The sequence below is a fragment of the Notamacropus eugenii genome, chromosome 5 (assembly GCF_028372415.1).
Source record: "Notamacropus eugenii isolate mMacEug1 chromosome 5, mMacEug1.pri_v2, whole genome shotgun sequence".
NCBI lineage: Eukaryota > Metazoa > Chordata > Mammalia > Diprotodontia > Macropodidae > Notamacropus > Notamacropus eugenii.
Genome location: NC_092876.1, coordinates 85,363,076 through 85,378,319, shown reverse-complemented (window position 1 = coordinate 85,378,319; position 15,244 = coordinate 85,363,076). Strand labels below are relative to the sequence as shown.

Sequence of the window (15,244 nt, the reverse complement as noted above, 5' to 3'; positions counted from 1 at the left end):
TGAAGAAACTGTTGAGACAGAAGCAAAAGGATTTGGATATTTGGGGTGAGAAATAGAGGATGACTTAGAGGTTGCAAATCTGGATAAGTAGGACAACAATGGCATCCTCAACAGTAACAAGGAAGTGTGAATAACGAGGTAGGTCCCTGGAACTTGTGGCAGGGTGCTATTTTGGAAAGAGGATTGGGTTTGTAGTCAGAAGTATTTTGTTCAACTGCCATGTCATGTTCAGTTGTCTTTGGTCATGTCTGACTCTTTATGACCCCATTTAGGGTTTTCTTGGCAAAGATAATGGAATGGTTTACCATTTCCTTCACCAGCTCATTTCATAGATGAGGAAACTATGGCAAAGAGGGTGAAGTGACTTGCCCAGGGTCATACAGTTGGTAGTCAGAGGACCTGAGTTTCAATCTTTTCTCTGCCACTTAGTGTAATAGTGACTGTTCTTGGACAAGTTGCTTAGCCCCCTGGTTCTCAGTATCTTTTCTGCAAAATGAGGACTAGGGTATATGAACTAGATGATCTAGAAGGTCCCTCCCAGGCCTAAATCAATGATCCAATGAATTCTGGGTTGTCCCTGTATTTAAAACGTTACTAATAAGGCTGAAGTTGTTAATTCAGTTCTCCCAGGGGAACAGGGTAACTTCATAAAGAGATAAAGTTCCCCAGATCACACAGTCAGAGTCAGAGGATTTAGGGAGGGATCATAGAGATCAATTAGTTCAGCCCCTTCACTTTAAAGATAAGGAATCTAAGACTTACAAAGGTTGAATGACTTACCCAAGGTCACACAGGTAGTACATGCAGGAGATGGGTCTTGAATCCATGCCTTCTGGCACAAAATGAATGCTCATAACATTGCACTATGCTGTGTCTAACTGGTCCATCAGTACCATAGACAATCAAGTAGCAAAAGATGGATGACTCAGTACAAACCATCCTAGGGGGTGACTGAAGAAAAAAGTTAGAGCACATGCCTTACTGATCACATACATTATCTTCCAAGAAAAATACTAGAACCATTCCAATGTATTTCATGCTTTTCAAGGAATTTCAGTCTGAAAATTGGAAAGCATCTCAGAGGCTATGTCATCCCATATGTATCTGATTAAGGATCCACCTTCCCTGCTCCCACCTCCATAGTAGCCTTCTTCTTTGTAAAGCACACAACTGTTAGCAGGGGGTCTTAGATCTGCTGATTTGGGGCAGCTAGGTGGTGCAGTGGATAGAGCAGCAGTGCAGGAGTCAGGAACCCTGAGTTCAAATCTCACCTCAGACACTTGACATTCACTAGCTGTGTGACCTTGGACAAGTCACTTGGGCAGCTCATTCAACAATTAGAGAGTTGGTTTTTTTGGGAGAATCTAGAAAGCAGTGAAAAAGCTGTACCTCCTGGACAGACTCAGACCCAGAGAGTCAGTGACCCAGGGGCCAATGCAGTTCCAAGGTGTATGACACAGAGAAGAGATGGACTCCATAGATTCAGTGGAGAATTATTGCTAGTGGAAGAGCAGGCCCAGGGGGCCCAGCTGAGTCACCCAACGAAGACATGGAGCCCTGGGAGAGGGGTACAAAGTTTTCACATGAGATGTAATTGTTCTAGCTATATGTAGCTAGAACAATGTCTGCAGGGCATCTCTTATTCCCACTCTAAGTTTGTGCCCTAGATCGGGAATGAGGAAGACCAGTCACTTTAACTTGTCTGCCTCAATTTCCTCATCTCTAAAATGGAAATAACCTATCTCCCAAGGGTGTTGTTAGGATCATAGGAGATAGTATTGGTAAAGCATTTTGCAAAACCTTAAAACAGTCTATCCAATCCAATAAACATTTATTAAGGGTCTATTATGAGCGAAGGGCTGGGAGCACAATTAATAAAAGGAAAATAGTCCTTGCCCTCAAGGAGTTTATGATCCAAAGGAAGAGACAAAACACAAAAGAAGAGCAGAAAGGGAGGATGGGACAGTGGGTGAGTACCCTGCACAGGGGTTTTGGGGGACAGATCTTGTTCCCTTGAGTTGAAGTCAGGCAGGCCAGCAGATGCAAAGTAGAGGGAGCCCAGAGTTCAGTCTCTGAGAAAGGAAGGGATAGGGAGGAGTTTGGTATTCTGTCCTCCAGCCCTCCAAACAGATAGGGTCTGAGGAAGGAAGTGTCAATCAAACCTTGAATTAGCTGATTGGTAGTAAGTTTAGATGTGATGAGCTTATCCTGGGGGAGGCTTCTTGTTTCTAGGAGTTGGAACCCGGCAAGGTAGCAAATGAAAAGTGGAGTGCATATAAATGTATAAATAAATGCTGGTGCTAGTAGTAGTTGTTTTTCAAAATAACCCTTCAAATGGAATGGTCTCCTAGGCTATATTGAGAAGTATAACACTCAGACCAAGGGTTATAATGTTTCTATATTCATTTTTTAACTGCCATTTTGCATCTTTGACTCCTGTTGAGCTTGTGGCCCCCTGAAGTCCCAAGATCTTTTTCACATGAACTCACATCTAGTCACAATGTTGTAAAGTTCATGTTTTAAGCCCAAATGTAGTAATTCCCCCCATCGCTTCTTCTTCATTTGAAGGACTAAATTTTCATTAAGGCAAGCCACAGATTTCCCAGCTGCTCTTCTTTTAGCGGAGAGACCAGCATTGCAGATGTCTGGATGGATACATTTCCCTGATACTGATCAGAATTGCCCTTTGCCACTCAAATCCTTTCCCTTACTCATTTTTTTCTTGAAATATTTTCCCCGTTCTTTCAAGAAATACTTCATTCTTTCTTTATACCTGGAAAGCGAAGGAGGAGGAGGAGAAGATGATGAAGATGAAGATGAAGAAGAAGAAAAGGAGAAAGAGAAGAAGAAAAAGGAGAAGAAGAAGGAGAAGGAGGAGGAGAAGAAGAAGCATTTCTTGAGGTTTTTTACCTTTACTTCTAGGATGAAGACCCACTCTTCACTTTGTGCATACTTGGTATTGGCAGAAACAGAAACATAGAACATTCTGTGTAGGTTCATGAAAATTCCCTGCTTTGTTGAAACCCAGGTCCTGGGTCCTTTGCATCCTTTTTTAATTGTTGACTTAGCTAACACTTAGCTAACCCTTGACTATCTGCTGGGGTTAACTGCTTGTTAGCCTGATGTAAGATCTATTGAATCCTATATATCAGCCCTTTTGTGGTCTTGTCTCCTCCACCGGAAGCTTGGTCGCTGGAAATTCCTGCAAAGAAGCTTAATATATTAGGGTGGGCTTATTTTACCTTTTCTGGCAATTTGACAATACAATCTTCTCAGTCACCTTTAATCAGTTAGTATATTCCTGCCAAGTCCTAAGGGAGACAGAAGCAAAAAAGATGCCATTTCAGAGGCAGAAATCTGATCATCTAATTAGACCTAACCACCTTGTTTCTCCTTGCCCCCGATCTCCAGATTTCTCCTCCACTTCTTTGACCACAAGACTCTTTAAGTTTAAAATTCAAGACACCTCCTAACTCTCAGCATCAACATCACCACTATGACCATAATTCATAAACATGCATAAGTCACTCCCTATCTGAAGGGTACCTTAAAAGATGCTAGGGATAGAAAGATATGACCTATCTATGTTAATAAGAGTCTTACAATCTGATTGGGGAAGCAGGATACAAGCATGGCAAAATAACTATTAGTGATTATTTGTAGCATTCTAAATACAAGACCATCTGGTATGGGCAATAAAAGCTGCAGGAGTTCTGAGGAATGGGAGATTGTTGAGGGCAGAGTTGGTCATGGTACACTTCATGAAGGAAGTGTGTCTTAACCTAGGTTAGCAGTACAGAAGTGGAATTCCCATGGTGAGCCACAGGCAACTCATCAAACAACTTGGATTTTAAGAAATGCCTATAGAAAATGAGGGACAGCTAAATGACACAGTGGATAGAACGTCAAGCTTGGAATCAGCTAGACCTGAGTTCAATTCCAGCCTTAGACTCTTAATTCCTCTGTGATCCTGGGTAAATCACTTAATCTTGTTTTCCTTAGTTTCCACATCTGTAAAATGAGCTAGAGAATGAAATGACAAACAACTCCGGTATATCAGCCAAGACAACCCAAATGGGGTTGCAAAGAGTTGAACATGATTGAAATGACTGAACAACAATAACAAATGAAGGTTGGAAGCATGGGGAGGTAACACAGTATGGACATGGAGCAGTGTGGTCCTATGCAGTATTGGTGTTAGTAAGTGGTAAACTTCATAAGGAGTTGAAGCTAGTGATGAAGACTAAGGATGATGAGAAATGGTTGTTTTGGCTATGATGGAGAAAGATCAAAGAAAGGATAAGACGATGCATCAGGGTAGACGGAATGGTAATAATGGCCCAAAGAACTAAGGTAAAGATACACAACTCTTCTTTTGCTTCTATTTTCCATATGAAGCAGATGACCTGCCCTCTGGATACTCTCCAATTCATCAATGCCTTTCCTAATATGACAATCATATATTAAGACAATGTCCCACAATTAGTACAATGTTTCTGTTGTGGTCTGACTTGGTCAAAGAACATCTCCCTAGTCCTGGACATCGTGTCTCTCCTAATGAAACCTAAGCTCGTATAGTTTGTTTTTGTTTTGAGACTGATACTAAATTTGAAATCTCCTGATTTTTTCTCTGGTGAACTGCTTTCCATCTAGTTTCTCCGTATTGTACTTATGGAATTGATTTTTGGAGCCTTTGTAAGACTTTACATTGATCTCTATTACATTTCATTTTATTGAATTTCACCCCAAATTCAAGGCTAATGGGATCTTTTGGGATCTTGATTCTGTCATCCAACATACTAAGGATCATTGCCAAGTTTATGTCATTTGTTTGGAGAAGGACATGTTTTCAATGGCAGGAAGGCTGGTGAGATAAAGTGAACCATGACTGGGACTGGCAAGATATAGGGGGACAACCCAAACACTGGCAACATTTCCCCTTCTCCAATCTTTCAGGCCTCTTTGGTTCTCTGGGATCTTTCTTTTTTATTATTATTTTCTTAGATTTTTATAGATTCGTTTGGCTTTTATCATATTCGTTTACTAGTTAACATTTAATATTTACATAGCACTTTGAGGTTATCAAAATGATTTACAATTATTATCTCATTTGATCCTCACAACCAGTTGGGAGATAGGTGCTATTATTATCCCAATTTTCCAGATGAGGAAACTAAGGTTCCCCACCCCACCCCCATATATCAAGCCACCACTTCTAGCAAAGATTTTTTTTAAAAGATGAAAAACCAACCAATATGTCAATCATATCTGATAGTCCATGAAATGTTTTTACATCTATAACTCTTAGCTATTAATAATATATAGCATTTCTTTAGCAGTTTCAAGTTTGCAAGACACTTTACAAATATTATCTCATTTGATACAATCACCTTGTGAGATAGGTACTATTATCATCCCCACTTTACAGATGAGAAAACGGAGGCAAAGGTTTAATGACTTGCCCATTGTCACACAGCTAGTCAATGTCAGAAGCAGAATTTGGAGCCAAGTCTTCCTAATTCCAGGTCCAGCACTCTATCCACTGTATTGCCTAACTACCTTTTCAATAAAGTGAAGGAAGTGTATTTTCTTAACTCTTCTCCAGGGTCAAGTTTTATCATTATAATTTCTCAGCATTTAGTTTTATTTTTATTTCTGTTTATATTACTGTAATCCTAGGTATTATTCTCCTGGTTCTGCTTATGTCAGTCAGCATCAGTTCATAAAAGTCTTCCAATTTTTTCTGAATTCTTAATATTTCTTATTGCTTTCAATGCAGTGACATTCCACTAGAGTCACATGCCATGATATTTTAGCCACTCCCCAGATTGATAGACACCTACTTTGTTTATAGTTCTTTGATACCATAAAATGCTGCTATGAAATGTTGACATATGTGAGACCTTTCTGTCTTTGAGGTCCTTGATGTAGACCTTCATGCCTTTTCCACAATCATCAATGGTGGCTCAGCAAACCCTTCTGTCTGTTCTTTCACAATACCTGAGGATGTCATGCATCCAAGCCTGGCAATTTGAATTCATCAGGGTTATGTGGGTCCTCTCTTACTATCTCCCTATCCCCCTACTTATCTTGTTTATCAACTACCTATTAGCCATTTTCATTCTCTTCTTTCCAGATCAGAGATCACCATTCTTGGCAGAGAAAATAAACAAAATGAGAGCTGGACTGCTGTGCTTTCTTTCCATTGCCTGTTATTTTCCCATCCACCTGCAGCAGCAGTTTTATTCATTCTTGGATCTAACTCTTTCCCCAATATAGCTTTAAAAAAATAAATCTGAAGCATCACTTGTTGTCTTTAGCTTCCTTCACCAGCTTCAGCTCATTCTGAGCCTTAACACTCCTGACACTTTTCTTACAGGACCATGCCATGCTTTTAAATTCATCCTGTTTCCTGCTCTTGCTTCCAACTTCTGCACATGTCTTTTAAAAATCTAAGCCAGTTGATGAGTTCTCTCTCCACAGGCATCCATCCACATCAGCCTCTTTAGACAACTCCTCTCTTTTCTTCCTCAGTGAAAATGTTTTTCTTCGTGTCTTCTGAATATCATTCTTGAGAGCTTCCCATCCCTTTCCCACAGCTGACTTCTATAAAATTTTAGTCCTTTGGATGCTGCCTATCCTTCATATTCCCCCTATATTGTGTAGAGGGTAGGGCTGATCTGCTGGGGCTTATCGCATTACCCTTGGGGTGGACTGAGCTTAATAGGAAGAAGATTCCTTAACACCAGCCCTATTGACTGGATATGAGGTAAATGCTGAGCCTGGTACATTATTTTTAATAGAGAAGTCCCTTTGGTACTCAGCTTCTGAGTGTCCTAATGGTTACAAGACCACTTCTTCTTCATGGACAACTGGCTTCTTATCATAACCAGTGATCATTCCTAGAGACTCATCTGCATTCCAGGATCTGACCACAGATCGGGAATAGTGTCTGGACATTTTGTCCTGCAGTTTATAAAAGATAGCTAGATGGTATAGTGCAGAGAGCTCCAGGCTAGGGATCAGGAAGACCTGAGCTCAAATCCTGCCTCTGGCACTAAGTAGATATATCATTCTGGGCAAATTACTAAACCTCTGTTTGTCTCAGTTTCCTCATCTGTAAAATGAGGATAACAACAGCACCTAACTTGCAGGGCTGTTATGAGAATAACTTGAGAAAAATACTCTAGAAATGTTAGCATTACTATTATTATTTCTTCCTGATTCCAAAATTCCTTCTTCATCTTGATGACATCTTCATCCTCCTAACCACCCAGGCTTTGAATTGTCAGAGCCATCCTTGATTCTTCCTTCTCCCTCACCTCCCATATTTGATTAGTTAAGTCCTAGCTATTTTACCTCTGCAGCAACCATCCCCTTCTCTCCACTCTCATGGCCACCACTGTGATTCAGACCCCTATTCTCCCTAGCTTCAATTGTTATAATAATCTCTTCGATGATTTTACTTCTTTCATTTTCTCCCCTTCTCAAACCCTCTCCTTCCTACTAGTGCTTCCTACTGCCCAGAGACTATATTAGTACCTCCTTCCTCAGAATCCTTCAATAACTACCATTAATGCCTATAGGGCAAAATACAAAATCCTCCACATGGAATTTAAGGTCTTTTCCAATATCTCGGATCTACCTTTTCGGTCCTTATTTCATACAATTCTTTACATTCCCTGTTTTAGCTAAACTGGACTACTGTCTAGTCTCTGGTCTCATCCTGTCCTTTTTGCCTTCTGTGGATCCCCACAGTCCATTCCTCATGTCAAGGACCTAGTTGTCTCATATCACCCACTGAAATCCTTTTCTTCCTTCAAGGTCCAGATCAGATACAAACTCTTGAGTCATGTTGTATGGTGATTAGAGAACTGGATTGGGATTCAGGAAGATCGGAGTTCAAAGCTTGCTTCAGGTGGGTATTAGTGTGCCCATCTTATGGATGAAGAAACTGAGACTCAAAGAGTTTATGATACTATTTCAGGGTCATATAGCTAATAGGTATCTGAGGTAGGATTTGACCCTATATCTTCTTGACTCCAAGTTCAGTCCTTTGGCTATTAAATTATGTTGTCCTGTATGGAAGATGATTGAATCATGGATTTAGAGCTATAAGGTCAGGGAGCCTCTTAGAATTAGTCAACAGGTATCTATTAAGTGCCTACTATGTGCCAGGCACTATACTAAATGCCGGGGATACAAAGAAAGACAAAAAACAAAGTATCTCTTCCAGGACCTCATAATCTAATGGCTTTTTAAAAAATTGATGTATTTTTAACATTTTTTTCTTTTTATATTTTGAGTTCCAAATTCTCTCCTCCTCTCCCAACTCTCTCCTACCCACTGATAAGGCAAGCAAAATATCAATTATACATGTGAAATTATGAAAAGCATATTTCTATATTGGCAATATAGGATAAAAAAAGAAAAAAATAAAGAAAATGAGAAAATTATACTTCAGTTTGTACTCAGAGGTCATCAGTTCTCTTTCTTGAGGTAGATAACGTTTTTTCATCATGAGTCCTTTGGAATTATCTTAGATAATTATGTTGATCAGAGTAGCCAAGTCTTTTACAGTTGATCATTATTACAATAGTGCTACTACTGTGCACAATGATGTCCCAGTTCTTCTTACCTCACTTTGTGTCAGTTCATATGTCTTGCCATATTTTTTCTGAAACTAACCCCCATGTCATTTCCCATAACACAAGAGCACGAGTATTTTTCCCCTTATTTTCCACTTTACTCTAAAAGCTCTTCCTTGTGCAGCTCTTTTATGTGAGAAAATTTTTCCTATTCTACCTCTCCCTTCCCCCTTTTCCCAGTGCATTCCTTTTTTACCCCTTCATTTTCTAAAATTGTTCCAACATAATCAACTTACACCCATGGCAAGTTCTTAAGAGCTACATATATCACCTTCCAATATAGAAATGTAAACAATTTAACTCCATTGAGCACTTATGATTTCTCTGACACGTTTACTTTTTTATACTTCTCTGGAGTCTAATGTTAGAATGTCAAATTTTCTATTCATCTCTGGTCTTTTAATCAGGAATGCTGAAAAGTTTTCTATTTCATTAAATATCCATTTTTCCCTGATAACTGAGATTATACTCAGTTTTGTTGGGTAGGTGATTCTTGGTTGTAATCCCAGATCCTTTGCTTTCTAGAATATCATATTCCAAGTCCTCTGCTCCTTTCATATGAAAACTGATAAAACTTGTATAATTCTGATTGTGGTTTCATGATATTTGAATAATTTCTTTCTGGTTGTTTGATATATTTTTCTTTGATTTCTGAAATTTGGCTGCAGTATTCCTGGAAATTTTCATTTTGGGATCTTTTTAGGGAGGTGATTGGTGGATTCTTTCTCTTTTCGATCTTTTCTATTTTCAATGTCTATTTTACCCTCTGGATCTAAGATATCAGTTTCCTTTATAATTTCTTGAAATATGATGTCTAGGTTCTTTGTGATCATGACTTTTAGGTATTCCAATAAGTCTTAAATGATCTCTTCTTAAGATAACAGGTCAGTTGTTTTTCCAATGAGATGTTTCACATTTTTTTCTATTTTTTCACTCTTTTGATTTTGTTTTAATGTTTCTTCATGTCTCGTGGAGTCATTAATTTCTATTTTACCAATTCTGCTTTTTAAGGAGTTCTTTCCTTCAGTCAGATTTTACACTTCTTTTTCCATTTGGCCAATCCTACTTTTTAAAACATTATGTTCTTTAGTGTTTCTTTGTGACTCTTATCAAGCTGGTAATTCTCTTTTAATAATAATAATTTTTAATAACTTTCTTGTTCCACTCATTTCTTTTCCCAGTTTTTCTTCTACCACTCTTGTCTCTTTAACTTTTCCAGAAATTATTGGACTTGGGTCCAATGACCATTTTTCTTTGAGGCTTTGTTTGCAGTTGTTTTCACATCGTTATCTTCTTCTATATTTATGTCTTGGTCTTTCCTGCCACCACAGTAGTTTTTTTTATGATCAACCCCCTCTTCCCCTTTTTTCGTTTGCCCATTTCCCTGGCCTATTTCTTGATTTTGAACTTTATGTTAAAGTTGGGCTCTGTTCACTTGGGGGCAAGGAGGCACTGTCCCAAGCTTCAGGCTTTTTTGTGTGGCTGTTTTCAGAGCTAATTCTGGGGGTCTGCAAGTTTTTGTTGCTTCCAAGATTGTGATCCAGGGAGAGGGGTGGTCACTGCTTTTCTGGTCTGCATGCTGATCTTTACCCAGGAAGGGCCCTGATCATCTCTGCATTGAAACTACCCTGCAAATGAGTTTCCAATCAGCTCCAACTACATTCAGTGCTAACAAAGGGTCTTTTGTAATCTCTGATCGATTGTCCAACCTTCAACTGGGCTAAGAGCTATCACTGCTGTGCTGCTGCTGCTGCTGCTGCTGCTGCTGCTGCTGCTGCTGCTGCTGCTGCTGCTACTACAGCTGTGGTAGTTACCTCCAAATCTCACTGCTGTTGCTGAGTCCAATGCAATCTGGTCCAGTCCCCACGCCAGTGTCACAGACCTCTCCTGCTGAGCTCCTAAGTTTTCTTAGGCTGGAAAAATGTTTCACTCTGACCTGTTGTTGGCTCTGCCATGCCAAAATTTGATTTGAGGAGTTATTTTAAAGACATTTTGGAGGGGAATGTTGGGAGAGTTCAGCTAGGTTGTTGCCAGTACTCCACCATCTGGTCTCTTCCTCTTCCAATGTCCTTTGAGACCACAAAATGCAACCTTCTCATTTTACAGATGGAGAAATTGAGGCACAAAGAGTTTGAGGAACTTGACCAGGACCAATTTAACAATTTCAATTCAACAAACATTTGCTAAATGACAACTATGTGCAAAGCACTATGCTAAGTTCTAGGAATCAGGAAAAAAAATTAAATAAGATTTAAAAAGGTCCAAGTCTCTTCCTGCCAAGAGTTTCCCAGCAGGATACAACATACACTCAAGAAAATTAGCAAAAGATAAAATGTGATCAGAGTAAAGGCATCTGGACAAAGTATGAGAAGAAATGTGAGGAGGTAAAGATCACTTTCAACTGAGGAGATCGGGGAAGGTGGATCTGAGTGTTAAAGAAAAATATTGTCAATAGGAGCTATGGACGGCATGCGTTCTAACTACATGGAACACGCATGGATGGATAAGATTAGAGAAGTCAAGAATGGCTGGAATGCAGAGGATTAGAATGGAAGCAGAATGTAAGGAGACTGGGAAGGTTGGAGGTAGATAGAGGAGGACCTTGAATTTCAGGATAGATATACACATATACATATAGATACATACCCACATAGGTATATATGTGTGTGTGTGTGTGTGTGTGTGTGCGCATGCGTATGTATGTATGTGTATGTATATATACATGTGTGTAGATATATGCATATATACAAATGTACGTATACACACACAGTAAAAAGTAGAGAGCTTCTATGAGTTTTGAGCAGGCCAGTGATATGGTCAAACTTAAGTATTAGGAACAGTCCTTGGGAAGTCACTGCAAAGAATGGATTAAAGACTGGAGAGACTGATGGGAGGAAACCAGTTAGAAAGCTGTTATAATAATCTAGGTGAAAAGAGGTAAGGACTTGAACAGGAAGAAGTTAATGATAGGAGCAGATCAAAGAGAAAAAATAGTTCATTTTATTTCAACAAGCATTTATTGGATATCTACAATGTGTCTGGCATTGCTTGAGGTGATGGGATACAAAGACAAAAATTAAACAATCCTTGCCTCCAAGGAGCTTACACTTTATCAATTCATCCATATTAAGAGATAAGCACATTTAAACAACTCAATCATTTCATCAAACACTCAAAAATTGGCAAAAATAACAAAGACGGAAATAAGTGAATTTAGAGAAATAATGATATTAGAGTATCTGTGAAAATAATAATACCCTGTTAGTAGAGGTCTAACTTGGTTCAACTATTTTCAAAAATAATTTGAAACTATGCTAGAAAAATTATTATATGTTGATCCAGAGAAAACCACTACTAGGCATTTACTCCAAAGAGAGAGGAAAAGATATCTTTTCTACCAAAATAGTTAGAGCAGCATTATTTTTTCTGCTTGTTAGCAAGAAACTGGAAATAAAATAGGTGTCCATTGACTGGGGAATAATTGAACAGCCTATGGCATATGAGCATAATAGAATGTTATCTCCCAGTAAGAAATTAAGAATATCAAAAATTAACAGAAACTGGAGAAGGTTTCCACGTACCAATAAAAAGTAAGCATAGCCAAGACAACAATGTATACAATAACAGGAGAGTGACACTTAAAGGATAAAATTCAGATCAATTCAATGATGAATATCATCTCCCAAGTCAAAGGATCATTTATCTATGGCTGAAAAAAATTCAAGAATTGATGACAAAGCATATCTTCCTCTTCTCATGGAAAGGCTGTAACTGTAGTTGCAGTATGAAGAGTATGACATCATTCATGATCAATGTCAGTTTGTGTTGCTTAGCAATACTTCCTTGTGGGCTAGCTAGGTGGTGCCACAGTGCACAGAGTGTACTGCTTGGAGTCAGGAAGACTTCTCTTCCTGAGTTCAAATCTGGCCTTGAACGCTTACTAGTTATGTGACCCTATGCAAGTCACTTAACTCTATTTGCCTCAATTTCCTCATTTGTAAAATGAGTTGGAAAAGACAATAATAAACTCCAATATTTTTGCCAAGAAAACCTGAAATGGGATCATGAAGAGTCAGACTACTGAAGAAAACCAAAAACAAACAAACAAAAAAAAAACCTTTTTTGTTACTAGGGGGAATAGTGTTTGAGATACAATATTAATGCAAAAAAGTGTCAAACTTAAAAAAATAAAAAGCAAAATAAATAAATGGTAGATGAATAGAGAACTTAGGAGAACCAGATCAAAGAAGAAGGAGAAGAGGAAAGAGAGTAAAGGTAGAATTGACAGGATGTAACAACTGATTGGATGTAAAATGGCTCCAAGGTTATGATCCCAGAGATTGAGTAGATGGCAGTGACAACAATGGAAATATTAAGTTGGGAAGAGGGGCCACCTTAAAAAGAGGAGGATGAGTTTAGCCTTAGACATGTTGGGACTGAGTCCACAGAACATCAACAGAGGTATACCCACCAGAGGTATGTGGGATTGGAGCTGTGGTATAAGTTTAAAAAGTGGAATGATAAAGACAATCATTTGAGGGTCTTTCTTCTCTACAGAGACAATACTTGAAGCTGCAGTAGTAGAGGAAGGGGGTGAGAACATAGAGTAGACATTTAAAGGACAGGAAAAGGAGGAGAAGCTAGCAAAGAATACAGAAGAGAGGCAAGAGAGGTCAAAGGGCAAGCAGGAAAGTACCATGTAATGGAAGCCAAAAGAAGTGAGGCTGCCAAAAGAAGTGAGGCTGTCAAAAGGAGGGAGTTTTGTAACCATGTCAAAAACTGCAGAGAGGTCCAGGAAGATGAAGAAAGACTATCAGATTTAGCAATAATTTAGCCCCTAAAAAGTCATTAGCCAAGGGAAAAAGGGTAAAGTTGGAAGTTTGAGAAAATGTGGAAAAGTCAATGTAGAGAATGTGATCATCAGTGATTATGTCATGGAGAAGTGGGATCCTACTTGAGATTAGCTGGTTTGGATGAGTAGTGGAACCAGTCAACACACTAGACCAGTGGGTAGGCAGAATCCAGGATATCTGTCCTATGAGGTAGAAGAATTATACGTACCTCAGTAGGTAAGGAGAGCATGGAAGTAGAGTGAGCCCTGAATTAGGTAATCCTTAAGAGAAGGAATTCAATCATCGGGAGAGATTCAAGGGCAAGATCCCTTCCTTTTGGTCTAGTCTCTGGCAGGAGGGGAGAAGACAAACCAAACTTAGCTGCTAGATTTGTCTTTGCTTTTGACCAAAGACAGTCTCCCATCTCTTAATGCCTTCTGACTATTCAAAGACGCACTCCTAGCTCTGCCTTCTTTCCACCCCCACTATTCCCCCAAATTACGCCTATCCCTAATACAGTCAAAAAATACAGTCAAAAACTGTGTCATCTCAGGCAGAAGTTAACCATAAAGTTTGTAATTCTTCTGTGTAGTCATGAAAAGTCATTGTCAGGGTGTTGGACTTGTTAGAATAGGCCCAGGATCAAATCCTGGCTCTAAAACTTACTAGTTGTATGACTCTGAACAAGTTATTTAACCTCTCAGAGACTCTATTTTCTCTCTAACATGGGAACAATAATATCTGTGTTCTTTAGCTCTTAGGGTTTTCATGCAGAAAGGACTTAGAGAAGTTTAAAACCCTATAGAAATAAGAACTGATTCTCCTCTTCATCATCACCAACTCCCTTAGTTATATACTTCTAGTCCCTATTCATTTTATTCACAAATCCATTCTTTTCTCTAAATCACGCTTTGTCTATATCCATAGACAAAGAAAAAATCATTGGGGTAAAAAAATCATTGACCTGTGAGTTACTATACCCAACCCTACAGTGGACTTTCTGTAAAACCTTAGATGAATGATATCCCCTCTTGGGACTTCAATTGCCTCATCTGTAATATAAAATGCCTCATCTCCCTCCCCCTTTTCAGCTTCCTTTTGTGTATAGTATGTGTGTGTGTGTTTGTCCTTCATTGCCAAAAAAAGACGATGCCATCAGAGAAATGATGACATGACTTGCACTTGACTTTGTTTTGAGTGAGGGAGGGCTGTGCAGGTCACCAGCCTCACTTCTCCTCCAGAGCCATCTGAATCCAGTGACCAGATATTCATCAGGATGACTGGAGATGACCCAGGATGAGGCAATTGGGGTTAAGTGGCTTGCCCAAAGTCACACAGCTAGTGAATGTCAAGTGTCTCAGGTGAGATTTGAACTCAGGTTCCTGCACTGACTCCTGCACTGGTGCTCTATCCACTGCATCCCCTAACTGCCCCTGTGTAGTGTATAGTGAGGACAGGGACTATCTTTTGTTTTTCTTTGAATTACTCAGCACTCAACACAGTGCCTAGCACATAGTAGGCACTTAATAAATGTTCATTGACTGACTGACTCTAAAGTCCCTTCTCACAATATAGTATTCTGTGGCCAAATACCGTCTGTTTTATGAAGCTTTGAGTTTTACCTTCCTCATCCCAGGGCAACAATGATCTTACCCTTCTTCTCCAGTCCCACTTCAGGTAACAATTGACTTGTGCCTCCCTTAAGCATTTATCTTTTATCACCTTAGTGACAGTGGATAGAGGACTAGCCTTGCCATTAGCAAG

At 39.2% G+C, this 15,244-nt stretch overlaps 1 long non-coding RNA gene across 3 annotated transcripts in view; it reads right to left on the bottom strand.

Annotated features, from left to right (window-relative positions):
• LOC140508626 (uncharacterized) overlaps positions 1–15,244 on the bottom strand; it is a 130,182-nt gene that overhangs the window by 31,420 nt on the left and 83,518 nt on the right. For 2 of the 3 annotated variants that reach the window (XR_011968488.1, XR_011968487.1), the window contains exon 3: positions 3,243–3,311. This is a non-coding gene — a long non-coding RNA (uncharacterized lncRNA). Of the gene's footprint in view, positions 1–780; positions 952–3,242; positions 3,312–15,244 lie in introns of all 3 variants that reach the window. The other variant, XR_011968489.1, reaches the window with a different exon arrangement.